The 17,829-nt window shown below is 40.2% G+C and overlaps 1 protein-coding gene across 2 annotated transcripts in view; it reads right to left on the minus strand.

The window, feature by feature from the left end:
• ddah2 (dimethylarginine dimethylaminohydrolase 2) overlaps positions 1 to 6,589 on the minus strand; it is a 69,048-nt gene extending 62,459 nt beyond the window's left edge. Inside the window, exon 1 of one of the 2 annotated variants that reach the window (XM_028801154.2) lies at positions 6,374 to 6,589. The gene's annotated coding sequence lies outside the window, so the exon portion shown is untranslated. Of the gene's footprint in view, positions 1 to 2,922; positions 3,161 to 6,373 lie in introns of those variants that run through there. The other variant, XM_028801149.2, reaches the window with a different exon arrangement.
• Between the last annotated feature and the right edge of the window lie 11,240 nt (positions 6,590 to 17,829).

Consider the following 17,829-nt stretch of genomic DNA (forward strand, 5'->3'; position numbering starts at 1 on the left):
GAGAACTAAGGCTGTCTGGCTCTTTAACTGTGCACTGGGAGCTCTGGGATGCAAGACGATCTGGGGTCACCTGAAGAAATTCTGTGAAGAAGGTCACATGACTTTCCAGGGCATTGTTGGCCCTACCAAGTTGGCCATGGAAGCAGCATAACCTCAATGTGGCTGTAGGCCTTCAGAACTTAGCATTGGGAGGCAAGTTAGACAAGGGTTCAAACTGGCAGGGAAGGTAGTGCTGTCAGAGGAAGGAGAGAAAGAAAGGGAGTTTGGGAGGGAGACCTCATTGTTGCTTGTGGTACAAAAATTACATTACATTTATTAATTTGGCTGACACTTTTATCCAAAGTGACTTACAATATTTGAGATACAACTGGTTACATTTTTTACCTGGTGCACAAGCAGATGCAGTGACTTGCTCTAGGTCACATAGTATCAGTGGGGGGATTTGAACCCACAACCACATGGTTTGAGGTCCAAAGCTTTAACCACTGAACCACACTGCCTGTGGCCTTTGGACAAGTACACTCACTGAGCAGATAATGTACAAGGGGTTTCTTCCATTTGTTACTTTGTTTTCTCCCCTTGATTATCCCTGCTTTATGTTCATATCTTATAAATCAGGATTTTTAATTAAGAGACTTGATTTTGAATTGCATGGTACTAAGTCGTAAAAGATTCGTAAACAGCTCACAGCTACACTCTTGCACATGTTGGTTTTTATTCCAAACAAGTTCTTAATCAGGGTTTCAATCTCTTTGAATGATTTGGTTACTTAAGAACTGTAGGCTTCCTGCTTCTGTATTTCATTAAAGCAAATGAATGTACTTTAACATGTATGCTTTAAATTTCTGCAGCCTTTCTATACATTTTAAAGCACAAAATTTAGGAGGTAAATGCACTAAGCCAATCACATGGAAAAAGAAGGCCATGTCACCTAGAGATTAAGGAGCTTGAACTGTACTGTAATTGTAAGGGGACAGAATTACATTCTACTATGGGTTCACTTATCATCTGTTCAAATTCTGAGCCTGCTTTTCCATTTCAGATTTGGGGGAGCCAGAGTTTATCTTGGCAGCAATGGGAACAAAGCATGGGCCAAGCATGGGTAAAACACCAGTCTATCATCATTTAAACTGGTCCATTTTACAGTAACTACCTGATGTCAGATTAAGCACTAAGCAGGATCTAACATACACACTTACTCATAACTGGCTGATTTATATATAGTCCATCACGGGTCACATAAACCCACTAGTCTGCTCATACTCATTTACGCAAGGCCAGTTCATTTATCATTTAGTCTAACTTCAGGTGCAAAGAACCAACAATGAATGAAAGACTAGGCAGGGTCATCTTAATAACATCATAAGCCCCTGGACAAAGTAGTGCGATGGGACCCTGTTTTGATAGCAAAACAGAAACATACAGAGGCATCAGAAACATCGTAGGATCCTATGCTTCTGGGCCAGTGACCATTGTGACAATACATTAAGACAGCCCTGGGTCAGTCCATCACAGGGTCACTCATTCCCTTCAGGTAGTCACTTAACCTGCATATATCATAGAGTTATGGAAATAAGCCAAAATACCTGTAAGATCTCCCATGGAAAAAAAATATAAAAATTCCAAAATGGACCTTGCCCAGGTAAGAAAATGAATCTGTATGCTGATAGAAGAAATGGCATGCATGGTAATACTAACCACTGTCATCCATTACTTTCCTTGATTATGCATTAATCTCATCTCATCCTCCAACCAGCTTAATAGCATTCAGGGTTGCAGGGGACCAGAGTCTATCACAGTGGCAATGGGCACAAGTCTGATCTGGGCACCAGTCCATCACATGGCACTATGCATTTATATTGAAAACAGAAATCATGGCACTATGCATTTATATTGAAAACAGAAATCATGGCACTATGCATTTATATTGAAAATAGAGATGGTGTGTAATAAAATCTCTGAAAAGCCTTTAGAATGGAAGGAAAGTGCAACAAGAAAGAGAAACGTCTGCTGCTCTGCCATTCCTACCATGAGCTCTTCAGCAGAACTAAATAAGGAGAGAAGTGTTTAAAACCAAGTAACTAAAACTAAAAGGAAAGAAGAGGGTAAGCCCCTTGCGTGCACACTTGTGTAGAAAATCAGAATATGCGGCGTACATGGCCGTCTGATGCAATGATGAGCTCCATTAAAGGTGGGGACTCATCTCTGGCGGAGATCCTGCCTGGAAAGAAAAAGCCGAAGTCGCAAGAGTCCCAGTCAAAGCAAGACAGAGTGGTGGGCTGAACATTCTGTACAGACAAATATTCAGGGTCCACAACAACTCGCGTGCAAACAGTCCAGTCTGACAGTAGCTACACATCATCCGGGCTGTTTCTATCAAACGATAGTGAAGAATATATAAAAAAGATCGACAGAGATGCCTAAGTAGGTGATGTCTTTACTTAAATGATCGTTTGATCAGCTGGTTAAAGTGATGAAGCAGAGCAATGTGATCACTGAAAGGTCAGAAAGTAACGGATAGATAGATAGATAGATAGATAGATAGATAGATAGATAGATAGATAGATAGATAGATAGATAGATAGATAGATAGATAGATAGATAGATATCTTTTATTTTTAACCTCCGCCCCTCAATTACCGGCACAACCACCAAACTTATATTAATGAGAAATATCGATCCCGAGAAGAATGGCACGCATGAAGACAACATTACGAATGAGACCGAAGTCTTGTGTTTCCGAGGTTAATAAGATCAGTTTCGTGTTCTTTTACTAGGAGAAACGCCCACATGCACCACAGTCCGCTGACCGAGGCCAGCAAAGTACACGGTGCGCGAAAAGGACGACGAGCTTGTGGACCGCAGGCACCAGTGCCTTCGTGCATCCATGGCTTAAATAAGACAATGAAAAACCTTTGTTACCTTGCTACGAAGAGAGATCCTTTCGCCTGCCACCTTTCTTTTTCTTGTTGCTTACTTCTTATAGCCTATCCGGCCGTGCCCCCGCTTCTGGCACACTGTATTTCCTTTCTTTTCTCTCCTTCTGTTCTTCAGTCAACCTCTCCCAGTTCTTTTTTCTCCCTCGTGTTCCCTCTTCTCTCCACCCAGTAGCCACCAACACTCCCCCTACACACACACACACGCACGCACGCACACACACACACACACACACACGCACTCCCCGTCCACCCTCTCTCACTTTCCCTCTCCCAGCTGCTTTTTTCCTAACGCACACCCTCGTCACGTCTCCTCCTATGTCTGAACTGAGCCCAAAAAAAATAAACTTATTGATTGTTGTATTTCGCAACTCAAAAGCCCAAGTATTTCGCATCCCCGCTCTCTGCACTAAAACCGATCGCAACACAACCGGCCTGACTTTTGACTCTCATTTACTCCCATTCATTAAAATCGCCGTGGAAACTTTAATTCATGAAGAAGCAGCAAACTGAAAGAAATGAGTACCAAAGAAAGGCGTGGCACTGGCCACAAAGACGTGTTTATCTTATTCGAGTTTAAACATGATAATTCATACGCGGCGACAGTTGAAGAATACTAGTTTGATTAATCTATAAATATTTAGACATGGAAATCGTATCTTAGGCAACTGCACGCTTTACTAAACAGGCTGCGTTTATGAATGAACTGAGGGCTGCAAATCGCCACACATCTCATATCCGGAGCCAGGGAGCTTTCGCAATGCGTACTTTATTTTTCCATCCGAATTGTAGACGACAGATGCACGAACGTCACTGGGCAACTGGCACTGCGCGTTCTCGTAAAGAGACGTCGGCAAATGACGTCACAATCTGTGCAGCTCGGTCCTGGGATCAAACTGTGACAGGGACCTGTAATTACAAAGACTGCACAAGATCTGCGTGAAGGACCAGGACCTACCTACCACCAGGACGCCTACACTTATTTATTCGTCTTATTTAAAAGAAACCAGATGTTGTCATGTCCCCTCTGTGCTTCTTTTTAGGATGCCTGAACCGTTAAGTTCAGATTGTTTCGTCATCTCACTGTGCAAACAGATGTTTCTTTGCAAAAGGCGAAAGAAAAACAAGACTGTTTCCCAAGAGGGTTAAAAGCATTATGGTTTTGTTTTCATCCTTTCAAACTGTTAGGTAATAGTTAACTTATTTTCTTCGACACTTTCTATTGCAAAATCAACGTGTTGCTCGTGCCTCGGTGTTCATCGTAATTTGTGAAAACTAAGAATTGCGAGTGAGTGAGTGAGTGAGTGAGTGAGTGAGTGAGTGAGTGAGTGAGTGAGTGAGTGAGTGAGTGAGTGAGTGAGTGAGTGAGTGATGGAGGGAGGGAAGGAGGGAGTGAGTGCAGGTGTGGCTTGCGGTGGAGTGGCGCCAAGTCCAGCACCGCCACGGGACACTCGATGGCTCTGCCAGGATGGGCTGTGGAACTCCGCATCCAATTAATGGAAAACGGAACTTTCAGAACTGGGTTGATGGATTTACAAAACAAAGCACGCAAAGGAAAATGTGGTTAGATCGTTCCTGTGGCTGTGGCAGCAAGAGTGGTTGGGGTTACATATTAACGTAACCTTTGGACAGAGCTTGTCTTAACTGGGGTGGTCGCCAGTTTAAATTCTAGCACATTGATTACAGGAAAAAATAATGGGGGCACTCAAAGTCCAAGCAGGATGAAATCGAACCGGAGTGCAAACTCCATGAGGCGACATTAGGATTTAAAAATTAAACAATTGATAAAGTTGCATACGTCACATTACATTCTGCTATCAGCAGGCCAGATTCACAAGAGGGGTGGATTTACGTATTTCGTTAAGATAGAGACGCGATATTGATAGTGTTTAAATCTTAACCCAAAATGAAGCTTGGCCAATCTATTACGCTGAGTCGTTTTGTAGAGTTCAGTCCCGCGCTCGATCGTAATACTTCCGCAAGAAATTCCAGTCTATCCTGTACACCATCTTCACCAAAAATCTACTGGTTCGTTTAATTAATGATTTCAAAAAGACTACAAAGTGTGTGTGCGTTGGTATACATAGTTTAACTTGACAAAATGTCTGACGTTACATCGACACTCTGGGGATTTTGAATGAAAAGAATATTTCTAAAGTCCACTAAATTGGGCTGTATTTTTGCAGTGCCTTCAAGAAGAGCCCAACCGCACGTTTTATCCTAGTCGGTATTAACCAGAAAGACCTGATTTTGTGAGTACAGTATTAGAAAGAGAGACAGAGAGAGAGAAACAGAGACAGAGAGAGAGAGAGAGAGAAGTTGAGAACATGCACTAATACCCACCACACAACAAACCACCACAGGATCCCAAATTAGGACCGGAGAGCAGCCGTGTAACAGGTAACACCTTAGCACCACACACTAATTAGAAAGGAATGGCACAGTGTAAGTGGTTTTTTTTTCTTTTTACGGTGGGTTGAGTGCCAGTCATTCCACCAAACCCCGAGTTTTCCATGCATGTCTGTGGACCTGCTTGAAGGTTAACTTCGTACCCAGGACGGACCTATTGCAGGTTAAGGGCTTTACTCAAGAGCCCAAAAGAGTGGAATCATTTCTGCCATTTACGGGCTGCGAACCATCAACCACTGTCGGCGTTGATCCCTTGCCTGAGTGAGTCCTGTGATATGACTGTCTGTCCCGGCCTGTTGCCTGCCTTGTGCCCTGTGCTGCTGTGATAGGCTTCGGCCAGCGACTCTCAATTAGATTAGGCGACTTTGCAAATGTTATGTAATGTTATGACTACCAACTGTAACAACCATAGCAAAATAAATTATTGATCAAAACTTTATGCGGCCAGTTTGGCCCCGTATCTGAATAAGCACATCTGACAGCTGAAGGACGGCCGAATTCAAGAACGTATCGTATTTCAAAATGCAGCTGCATGATAACACTTGATATGCTAAGAAAGAATAACTTTTGACACATTTTACAGTTCTTGCCCATATCTTAAAGGTATATTATTTTTTATTTGCAGTCTTTCAAAATTAGCAACCGTTAGTTCCACTGCACGTAAAATTGTTTGTTTTCTCATTAACATTTTTGCAATCATAATAATTTTAAAAAATACCCTGTAATGGTACGGTGACCAAGGCACTTGTTTAAAAAGGAATAGCGACCCTGAACTTGAAGAAAGCGGAATCAGATAAAGGATACAATCATGCATCTTCCTCCTCCTCCTCATCATTGTTACTGTTTACCTGGTTTAGGAAGTTCTCAACGTAAATACCTCAAAACATCAAAAATGTATGAATGCATACAGCGTAACCTGCATTTGGTGTAAGTGTTTAAAACCGATGGACAGGAAACCTCGCCCAGCCCCGCTCACATCAGCCTCTCAGCGTCGCCTCCCCGTTCTTTTCTTCTTTTGTGCGTCTTACCTTTCGCAGACAGGCTCCACTATTTTTCCCTCGCTCTCTGCTTTCTTTTTATTTCACGCGACTTTTGTAAATCTTCCTTGACGTGTGATAAGCTGGAGCGAGTTGTAATTTTTCGCCGCTTTATGATTTTTTTCTCTTTGTCCTTTATTTGTCTGCCCTTTTGGGCTCTTTGAAAGCATAAAGCGCTCTTCTTCTAACAAAGTAAATCTCTGACGCTTCACCAAAAAAAGAATCACAGAGGCGCCCCCTGGTGTTGATATCGGTAAATTACAATTGTTTGGAAATACCTTGTAACCGCCGTGCCGGATATATAATAAGGAAAGAAAATGTAGAATTAGGCTTACTAAATATTCATATTCAGAGAGAAATTGTCTTAATATGTTTGTCTGTTATATTATTTTTTAAATCCGTTACCATCGAGAATTGTAACATGGCGGCTAACAAGATAAATCTATTATGTAGTAACAGCTGCTGTATATTAAGACTTAAAACACTTTTTGAGTCTCACTAAAATTTCCAAAATGTCAATGGCAACATTATATAACAGTATATCTATTAGTCCGTAACTGCTAAGTAACAAGACTTTAACAAAGACTTTGTGTTATGTAGCAGTAAGTGACTCACGCATGACTTATAGCAAGCCATTATACATAGTTTCAGTCATGAAGGATTACTGTATTATGACCAGCATTTATGCACAATGATAATGTTAAGAGATGTCGTTGAGCAAAGCCAATCTTTAAAAGCCAAAGTGAACAATCAATGCAAAAGCCATCAGCATTTCAAACTCCCACAAAACAGACGCCTTGAATGCAACTCCAGCCATTGTTAAGCCTGAATAATCTATATGGAAAATGCAATGGGGGAAAATCCTCTTGGTATCAAGCCTAGCGACAGATCTAATGCGTCTTTATTTCCACCACTTGTTTTGTAGGCTGACAGCTTCAATTGGAGCAAACTATGGGTCATTCCAGGACTCCATGTTTTATTGCCAAGAAATGCCGGAATGATAAAATGAACGTTATTTTTCAAAGCCTGAGGATTAGGTTATGACCATCTGTTCTTCTCTCCCCTTCCCCCCCCCCCCCCCCCATGCCCCCCTTTTTATCCTGGCCAGTTTTTCACAGAGTAAAAAGCATGCTAGTTATTTCCATAAACCACAAAGCAAGATAACAGTCCCTTCCTCAGACCTACAATGGCTGCCAGCCTACTATCAGGCACAATCCACTGTCATAAGTGATTTGCCTACAAGTATGTCGAGGTATCACTTATACTGCTTGGATGTCACTTTTTTCATTTTGACTTCATGTCAGCTTGTTTGATTTCAAATTATGCCTATAAATACTCAGAGAAGTCCAGCACACACTGACAAACAAACTTTCATGGGCTCTCTTCCTACGTATCTCTGTTTGACACATGGATGTTTGATTTGAGGACTACACATTCCACCCTGGATCACTATGCGACCCGGTCAATGTCACACAGCCTGCCTGACAAATAAAGAAACAAAGGAATAAATAGCCCTTCTGTCTGTCTTTCATTTTTTTAACTGTTAAGGTGCTACTCTTTGTTGTTGCTCAGTATCCTGACCAGACATATTCAGATCAAAGAGCACAAAAGAATGGGCTTATATTACAACCAGGCGAGAGTCACAAAAGGAAAATAAAGAAAACAAAAGCCACCTGCCGGCCTCATTTGGCATCCTCTGCTAGATCTTGCAGCTCAGCCACTTCTTAAATTATCCATCCATCCATTTTCCAACCCGCTGAATCCGAACACAGGGTCACGGGGGTCTGCTGGAGCCAATCCCATCCAACACAGGGCACAAGGCAGGAACCAATCCCGGGCAGGGTGCCAACCCACCGCAGGACACACACAAACACACACGCTAGGGCCAATTTAGAATCGCCAATCCACCTAACCTGCATGTCTTTGGACTGTGGGAGGAAACTGGAGCGCCTGGAGGAAACCCACGCAGACACGGGGAGAACATGCAAATTCCATGCAGGGAGGACCCGGGAAACGAACCCAGGTCCCCAGGTCTCCCAACTGCGAGGCAGCAGCGCTACCCACTGCGCCACCGTGCCGCCCCTTCTTAAACTAATGATTTCTTAATAAACTTTTATCTGAATGCTGAGTTCATTTCTCCAAGAATCATTTGTTTCAGATTAATGTTTTATTTTCTATATGTAAACATCCCTCAATTCATTTTCTCAACCAAACCACCTGCACTTCAGAACAGGTAATCTACCTGAAGCAGAGGATGTTCAGGACCAGCCAGCACTTACGTAGATGGGAGACCAACCAGGAAAGGTTGGGCTGCTATTGGAAGAGGTGTTGATGAAGCCAGAAGGGGATGCTCAGCCTGTGGTTTGTGTATAGATCCCAATTCCCCAGTGCAGTGATGGGGACACTGTGCTGAAAAAATTTGGTGCCATCTAACGGATGAGAAGTAAAAGTGAAGTCCTGACTGTCTGAGGTCTTAAAAGATCCCTGGACATCTTTCTAATAGAGATGGATGTACCCCAATGTCCGGGCTAAACTGCCCACCACAGCATGGTCATTTTGGCTCCTAATCATATCCTGTCTCTAATTAGCTAACTATCTCACACTTTCACAACCTAATAGCTAATGTGTGGTTAGCATACTGATGCAAGATTGGCTGCTGTTGCATTCATCCATGTGGATGTTACACATTGGTGGTTGTTGAAATGGCTACCCATTGTTTATGTAATTGCTTTGAGTAGTTACCAGCATGAAAAGGTGGGTGCTACTAGAGAATGGTAAGCTTTTTACATGTTATGGATGTCCTGCATGGGCAACACTCAGGGCTACCAGCATAGACAAGAAGGGCAAGATAGATAGATAGATAGATAGATAGATAGATAGATAGATAGATAGATAGATAGATAGATAGATAGATAGATAGATAGATAGATAGATAGATAGATAGATAGATAGATAGATAGATAGATAGATAGATAGATAGATAGATAGATAGATAGATAGATAGATAGATAGATAGATTCTTAGCTGGCTTTACAAAGTAATAAAATGTCTTTTTTAATTTTTCATTCATTTCATTCAGGTCCTTGTGGGAGTACAAGCCCGTCTGGATGTATTCCAACAAACCTACTTTGAGTAAGTGAAGTCCTTTTGCACTTGAACATTAAACACATTTCCTGGGGTTGCCTTATTAGTTAATAATTGATGTACTGGTAAGGTAAGCATGTTTAATAAAATGAAAGTATAATGGTATGTATAAAAGTTGATCACAATTCCAAAAATTAGGTTTCAAAATGGTAATTTAAAAGAAACTCAGTTCACTCCAAAAGCCCTTTCATTAAGTTTTTAAATGCCGTATGTACTTTCTATACATTAAAGCAGCTCCTTTCCTGGGTAATGTGTTGGCGAACACCTTCCTATTAAAAAATTGTTCATTGTCAGTTTAACTTGTGTTTTATCTTCCAGAGTCACAAATAAAGTCAGTGTGAAGAATACAGAAAATGTAAATCATACTGTATCAAAGAAAACAAGTTCTAGGTTAGTTTGCACAGATAGATTCCCTTCATGTGAAGATAATATGTGCTGAAATGTAAATCTGACAAATGCTGGAAACAAAGCAGCAAAGATGGTGAAAGAAGATGTTTAGGCAAATCCACTGGGTCAAATTTGCCTCTGCTCTGATATTATCTTGTTGTTGAAGCTCTGCGCTGTGCAGGAGGATTCAATCCTCATCAAAAATTAAATGTGGTAACCTAACATAACCTAACTTTTGTAAAATATTATTGAGTCAAAATTTGACGATCCACAAAATAAATCTGCCTATTACATTGTTTAATAACTAACTTAATTTGTTTGCAGTTCTCTCTTTGCAGTTCTCTGTGTGGAGAGAGGTAAGGTTGTAAGGTTAGCGTGAACTTTATCCTTAACCACTTTTCATCTGTGCCCTGTGTTCTAGATCATTTTAAAGTAACAGTTAGCATCCCCCATATCATTTCTCTTCATAATGCTGAGCACTTCTGCAATATCTCCTGCTAATCTCTGTTTTCTTGATTGAGAAGGTTCATGTCCTTCAATCTTTTCTCTTAATTCTTCCCTCGGAAACTTGCAATCAGCTTACTGTCTTCTATGGACTTTCTCTGGTGTTGTTAAATCTCCTTTGTAAGATGTAGAACAAAACTGCACATGATATCCCAAGCATCGTATAAGGAATAAATCATTCTATTAGCCTTCTTAGTCATGTCTGTGTTTTGTCTGGATGTGGACAGTCCATCACAGCTTTCTGATAAGGTGAACTTTGAAGTTTCAGATGCCCTGTTGTGTAATCATATCTCACATTTTCACTACCTACATGTGTTACTTTACATTTATTTACTCTAAACTTTATCTGCCACATATCTTCCAAAGTGTGAATTTAATCCAGGTCCTTCTATAATGCTTTTACTGATTCTATAATATCTGCCAGTCAACCCAGTTTAGTGTTATAACTTGGTATATATATTTTTTTATTGCGATCATCTATATAAATTAAACAGAGCTTAGGACCCAGCACTGATCCTCAGGGACACAACATTTATCCTAATCTGATCGGGAAAATGTTCCTCACGACACAGCTCACTGCTTCCTGTGTTTAAGCTAATTTCACACTGCTGTGCACAAGGCTCCTTGAATTCCCTCTTCCTTTAGTTCGATCACTAGGCTCTCAAGTGGTTCCTTATCAAAATCTTTTTGAAAAAGCAAGATAAGTAATATTGTATGTGCCCCACTGCTCGTAAGCTTATGTTGCTTTCATTTATACAATAATTAAAGCATAAAAGTGAAACACAATCTACTCATCCAAATCCATCTTGACTCTTCACTAATACACCTGTACTTGATATGCTGCTTGATCTTTTGTCTGATAAGATTACTTCCATTAATTTACCCATGAAATGTGCTCAGCTTGTTGCCCTATAGTTACTACAGTGAGCCTGATCTCCTTTTTTGTGAATAATGGACTATGTTGGACTATGTTTGCTCACTTTTCATCTTTATGGACTTCTCCAGGGTTCTGTAACTTCTGACAAATGAGCATTAGTGATTTCTATATGTAATTGATACATTTTGTAAGTACTCTCAGATAAATGTTATGTAGCCCTAGTGCTTTATTTGATTTCAGTCTTTTGAATCCTGGTAGCATTTCTCTTTTTGTTATCTCCAAATTTCTGAGCACCTCCTAAACAGCTACTAGTAAGTTATTAACTTCTTTATATGTTAAGAAAGATGAAGTGAGACCATTTGCTGCTTCTTTTCCTTAAATTTCATTTCACATTACTGTTCTGTTACTATTAAAAAATGGAAAGAACCCCACTGTGCCTACTCTAGAATTTTCTCCAATATTGATAACTATTTTGTCATTTCATTTTCTACCCTACTTACAGTAATTTAGACCAGGGTCAGGAGAGGTGCTGGAGCCTATCCTAGCTAGAATGGGGCACAAGACACAAACAAACCCCAGACAGGGCATCAGTGCGTGACAGGGCAAACACACACACACTAGGGCCCCAATTTAACATTGCCAGTTCACCTAACCTGCATGTCTTTTTGGCCAGTGGGAGGAAACCAGAGCAGCTGGAGGAAACCCACACAGACAAGGGGAGAACATGCAAACTCCACACAGCGAGAACCTGGGACACAATCCCAGCTCTCTTTACTGCAAAGAGTGTGCCATGGTGCCACCCAACTACTGTGTGGCATTTCAAATATATGTTTTTAAGGATTCTTTCATGTGCTTACATATAGCGTCTGAGTTATTTGTTTTATACAGATTATCCATTAATCCATTATCCAATGCTCTATATCCTAACACAGGGTCACAGGGGTCTGCTGGAGCCAATCCCAGCCAACACAGGGCGCCAGCCCACTGTCTTATACAGATTATACCTCTGCTTTTTATTTTTGCAATATTTTTCTTTGCTGCTTATTTATCCACTTTGTATATCTTTAACATTTTTAAATGCTTGTAAATTTTGGGATGAACTTGTTCTATATTGGATGTAATGCACCATTTAAATGCATGCCCTGCTTCTTAATCACCTTATAATTAAATGTTCCTTTCAGTATGTCCTTTTGCCTTAATAAAATTAGATTGAACTGTTTTAGTTTAAGTGTGCATTCTCTGCAAAACACTTCAAAACTGACCATTACATAATATTACATTTTTGATAAAGGAAGTTTAACTTTCATGTTGTGATTATTTAATAAAGTGGGTTCTCACAGTAATGTCAGGCTTACAGCTTAGATTCTTGAAGCAGTTTGCATGTGACAGAGACAAATACCTTATGTACAATGCCATTTTTAAGGAAATCCACAGTAGTATTCTGGAGAGCAAATCAAATGACGATTTTGTGTTAAAAGTGTTTATCGGTAAAATCACAGCTAGCTCTGTTAAACTGTCTTAATACGCAGGTAACTGGAGCCAAAAACAAACACAAACAATAGCAAAATACGGAAGATAAGACCACCGCAGGGAATAAACAGTGTGCTGTGGGATATCAGGGAAGTGATAAATTGTCTCAAGCTGTACCTACATTAGCCAAGGACAGCTGTACTCTTGTGATGGAGATGATTTAAAACAGAAATTGAGGGATGTGACCGTGACCTAGCTTCATTCAACACAACTTGCTGTCACTCTCAAGGACAAGTTGCATGAGTTAAAGTAAAGACAAAGCACTACCCATCCCAACCCCAGGCTCTCAGGTAACCAGAAACTTAAATAATCAGGTTAAGAAAAAGGATGTATGAACAAGGTACAGTACTAACACTGTTTTCCACATTTAATGGATTCTGTTATTCTGCTTAAATCAAGTTTTATATTTTCAACAGACATCCTCAATGTTCTCCATACTAGTATATATGGTTGCTCTGATTACTTTTCTCTTCTGCCTTACAGTCACAGGAATTAATCACATGCTATCTATTAGGAGCAAAATCAATGATTTCCATTAAGATCTAACGTAATTAGCCTTTAGACAAATACATGTGATCCTCTGAGCAGAGCACAATGCACTCATCTCAGATTTTTTACCTTAGATTAGCTGTAGAAACAGGCCCACATTTTCATGTCAATTTGCACGCTAATGGAATATGTGTAGCATGTCCTGCGTGATGTCCCAAGGGCAGCTGTGAGGGGAGAGTTGTCTGGTTTTGGAAACCCTGAAGCTAATGTGAAGGCTCGGCATAGTCCCATTTTCATTTGCTGAAAGGTAAAAAAAATCCCCTGGTGAGCAAAGAAAAAGCTCAAGGAGCATCAACACAAAGCAATTTAGGGGTCTCTGGAAGAAAACGGCATATGGGAAGTTGAGAGAGGAGTGGTGAAATGTATTTTATATTTAAATTAAGTGAAGTGCTCCCTCACTGAATGGACTAGCCTCATCTGAACGTAACTTGACAAAGCACTTTCTCTTATGTGTCTGTTTTGTTATTGTTTATAATTTGACAATTTAGGGTTGGGGGGCCAAAATGAGTCATAAAAAATTATTTTGTTTAGAGTTACAACCATACTGCTACATATTAACAACATATCCCATGTCAAATACAGTAAATTGTTTGTAATGTAAAGTTACAATATGTAGTCTCACTTACATTAACACATTTAAAATGTCCAAATTATGAAAAAGTACACAAATACCATTAAAGATATTTAAATAGCAGAAAACTTTGCCCTGTTTAAGTTTGTTTGTCTACTTATTGTAGTTGTAGCAAAATGAGGACCAATGGGACTTAGTTAACTGGTTAATAGTTGGGGCTTTTTTCAACTATTTATTTGTGTAATCAAAAAGACAGAGATCGCATTTTTGTTTTTTAAATATTTTGTCACAGTGGAATCCATCCATCCATTATCCAACCCGCTATATCCTAACTACAGGGTCACGGGGGTCTGCCGGAGCCAATCCCAGCCAACACAGGGCACAAGGCAAGAAACAAACCCCGGGCAGGGAGCCAGCCCACCGCAGGGCACACACACACACCCACACACCAAGCACACACTAGGGACAATTTAGAATCGCCAATACACCTAACCTGCATGTCTTTGGACTGTGGGAGGAAACCCACGCAGACATGGGGAGAACATGCAAACTTCCATGCAGGGAGGACCCGGGAAGCTAACCCAGGTCTCCTAACTGCAAGGCAGCAGTGCCACCACTGCGCCATCGTGCCGCCCACAGTGGAATCCCGTAAACGCCAAAAGTAACTCTACTTCATTGGGCCCTTGAGCAAGGCCCTTAACCTGTAATTGCTCCGTCCTGGGTATGACGTTAACCTGCATCCAGCCCTGTAAGTAGGCCCTCCAACCTGCAGGGAAAACCTGAGGGTTAGTGGCAGAATTGGCACTCCAGCCACTGCAAAAAACCTCACACTTGTTCCATTCCATCTGAACTTGTGTGGTGCTGAGGTGTCACCTGTTGCATGGCTACACTCGGGTCCCTTTCTGGGATCCTGAGTTGGTTTGTCATGTGGTGGGTGCGGCAATGCGTTGTATCAGCGCATGCTCCTAACTATGGACATGGACATGGGTGTGTAAAATCTACCATTTTAATTTGGGACTCATGTCGACTACTGAAGATCTGTTTTGCCAATAGAAAATGCTATTGAATGTGTAACAAAGGAAAAAACTCAATACAAAATATGTAAGTTGAATGGACCTCTCTCAAGCTAAATCTGAAACAGTAAACTTATCCATAATTAAAATTGTTCACAATGAGTCTCTGTCTGTTCTAAGGAAAAGCAATATGAAAGATAGAGTTGCTTTCAGCCGAATGGATTATAGTATTCATTGATGCCTCCATCCATTTTCTAAACCTGCTTATCCAGAGCAGGGTCACAGGGCAGCTGGAGGCATCCCAGCCAACAATGGGTGCCAGCCCATCACAAGATAAACACACACTAGGGCCAATTTAGCATCACCAGTTCACTTAACCTGCATGCCTTTAGGAAGAAACCAAAATTAATTCATTCTGGCCCATATGCAAACTCCCCTCAGGGAGTACCTAGGACGTGAAATCGTGGATTCCATATACTGTAAGTCAAAAGTGCTAACACAGCCTCACCATGCCACATATTCTTTGATTATTAAAATGATATTGATTTGTTCTCTGTTATTTTTGATGCATGCACCTTCTAAACATTCTTGCACACATTATAACTTGCTTTCTAAATCTCTTTACATTAAGACTGTCCGCTAATTAAATAATAATAATGTTTACATTAGTTATGGCCTTAAAAAAATTAGGAAATAAACTTATTTTACTAACATAGTGTATCTGTTGGGGGACACCAGCCTCTTGGCCACCCCTTAAACACAGCCAATGTCAGCCACTGACCTCTAGTCAAATCTGATGGATAGAACAAAGCACATACTTATGAGCTCTGAACAAAGCTCCTAGATGGACTTTAATCCAATCAGCAAAAGTTGTCAGTTTCCTTTAAAAATTGGTGCAAGCCAACATATGTATGTGCACACTTAGTTCTAGTCGTCAGGTTTTGGTTTTTTTCTGAGATGCAACCAAAAAAGAGAATGAGAGAAAATTCAAAAGAATAATATTACCATCAGAATCGATTATTTCTTTATAAATAATAATTTCTTGCCCAAGATTAAATCTTGTAAATACGACACAATTGTTATCTCCGACCATGCACCTCTAGTTTTGGAGCTAAAATCATTAAGCCCCCCACACTCACCTCACAGATGCCGTTTTAACCCTCCTCTATTAGCAGACGAGAACTGTACAGAATTTATATCCAAACAAATTAGCTTCTTCCTAGAGACAAACACACCCTCAGAGGTCTCTGCAGGAACACTCTGGGAAACTCTAAAGGCCTTCTTAAGAGGACAGATTATTTCATATCTTTCCCACAGAAATAAATTAGAAACCAATAAAGTGTCAGAGCTAAGAAGCGAAATTACTAGAATAGATGAAGAACAAGCCAGGCATCCAAGTGAGGCTCTTCATAGGAAAAGGCAGGCTCTGCATACAGAACTCAACATCTTGACAACTAAAGAAACTGAACAACTTATTTATAAATCAAGACATCATTACTATGAACAAAGAGAAAGCTAATAAGCTTTTAGCTCAACAAATCCACAAGCAAGAAGTTCACAATGCAATCCCAGTAATCACCAACACTAATGGAGATGAAATCATTGACCATAAAAATATAATGCACACATTTAGAGACTACTATAAAACCTTATATTTTACTGAGTTTAAAGAAGACAACACACAATCTAATGCATTTCTGGATACATTACAGATACCACAAATAGATACTTTTAGTGCTGAGGAACTGGATAAACCTCTGACCCTATCAGAATTATAAGATGCTATAAAGTCACTTCAAGGCGAGAAATCAGCAGGCCCTGACGGCAACCCTATAGAATTTTATAAGAAATTCTCTACTCAGCTAGCTCCCCTCTTATTGGCAACATTTACAGAAGCTAGAGACAATCAAATTCTACCTAAAACCTTTCGTCAAGCATTAATCGCCATCTTTCCTAAACAAAATAAGGACTTGTTACAATGTGTATCATACAGACCAATTTCACTTCTGAATAATGATGTTAAGATACTCTCAAAAATCATAGCTAGAAGGATGGAGAAAGTGCTGCCTTCGGTAATATCACAGGGTCAAACTAGATTTATTAAAGGACGACACTTATCTTCCAATCTTCGACACCTGTTTAATGCAATATATTCACCAGCAAAGTCAAACACCCCAGAGATATTATTATCATTAGATGTAGAAAAAGCATTTGATATGATTGAATGGAACTACCTTTTCACTGCATTGGAGAAATTTGGGTTTGGCCCGAATATTTGTGCATGGATCAAACTACTGTACACCAGTACAGAAGCCTCAGTCTGTATTAAAAACATCTGTTCAGACTACTTTAAACTAGAACGTGGCACCAGACAAGGATGCCCTTTGTCACCACTGCTGTTTGCAATCACCATTGAACCACTGGCGGTCCACTGTCGAAATTCTTATCAGATAGAGGGGATTATCCGAGAAGGACTGGAACAGAAAATTTCTCTATATGCAGTTGATATGGTTTTATATATATCAGACCCAGAAAACACTGTGCCTGCAGTTTTAACAGCACTTTCAGATTTTCAAAAGATCTCTGGTCTCAGAATTAATTTGAATAAAAGTATACTCTTTCCAGTGAATTCACAAGCATATAATATTAGATTGGACACCCTACCTTTTACCATAGCAGATCAGTTTAAATACCTAGGGGTAAATATCAGAAGTAAACATAAAGCTCTTTATCAACAAAATTTTGGCGTCTGTATGAAAAAAATTAAGCAAGACTTACATAGATGGTCAACCCTTCTTCTCACTCTAGCCAGAAGAATTAACGTTGTTAAGATGAATATCCTTCCTAAGCTTCTTCTTTTATTTCAAAACAT

Source organism: Erpetoichthys calabaricus, chromosome 1 (genome assembly GCF_900747795.2).
Source record: "Erpetoichthys calabaricus chromosome 1, fErpCal1.3, whole genome shotgun sequence".
NCBI lineage: Eukaryota > Metazoa > Chordata > Cladistia > Polypteriformes > Polypteridae > Erpetoichthys > Erpetoichthys calabaricus.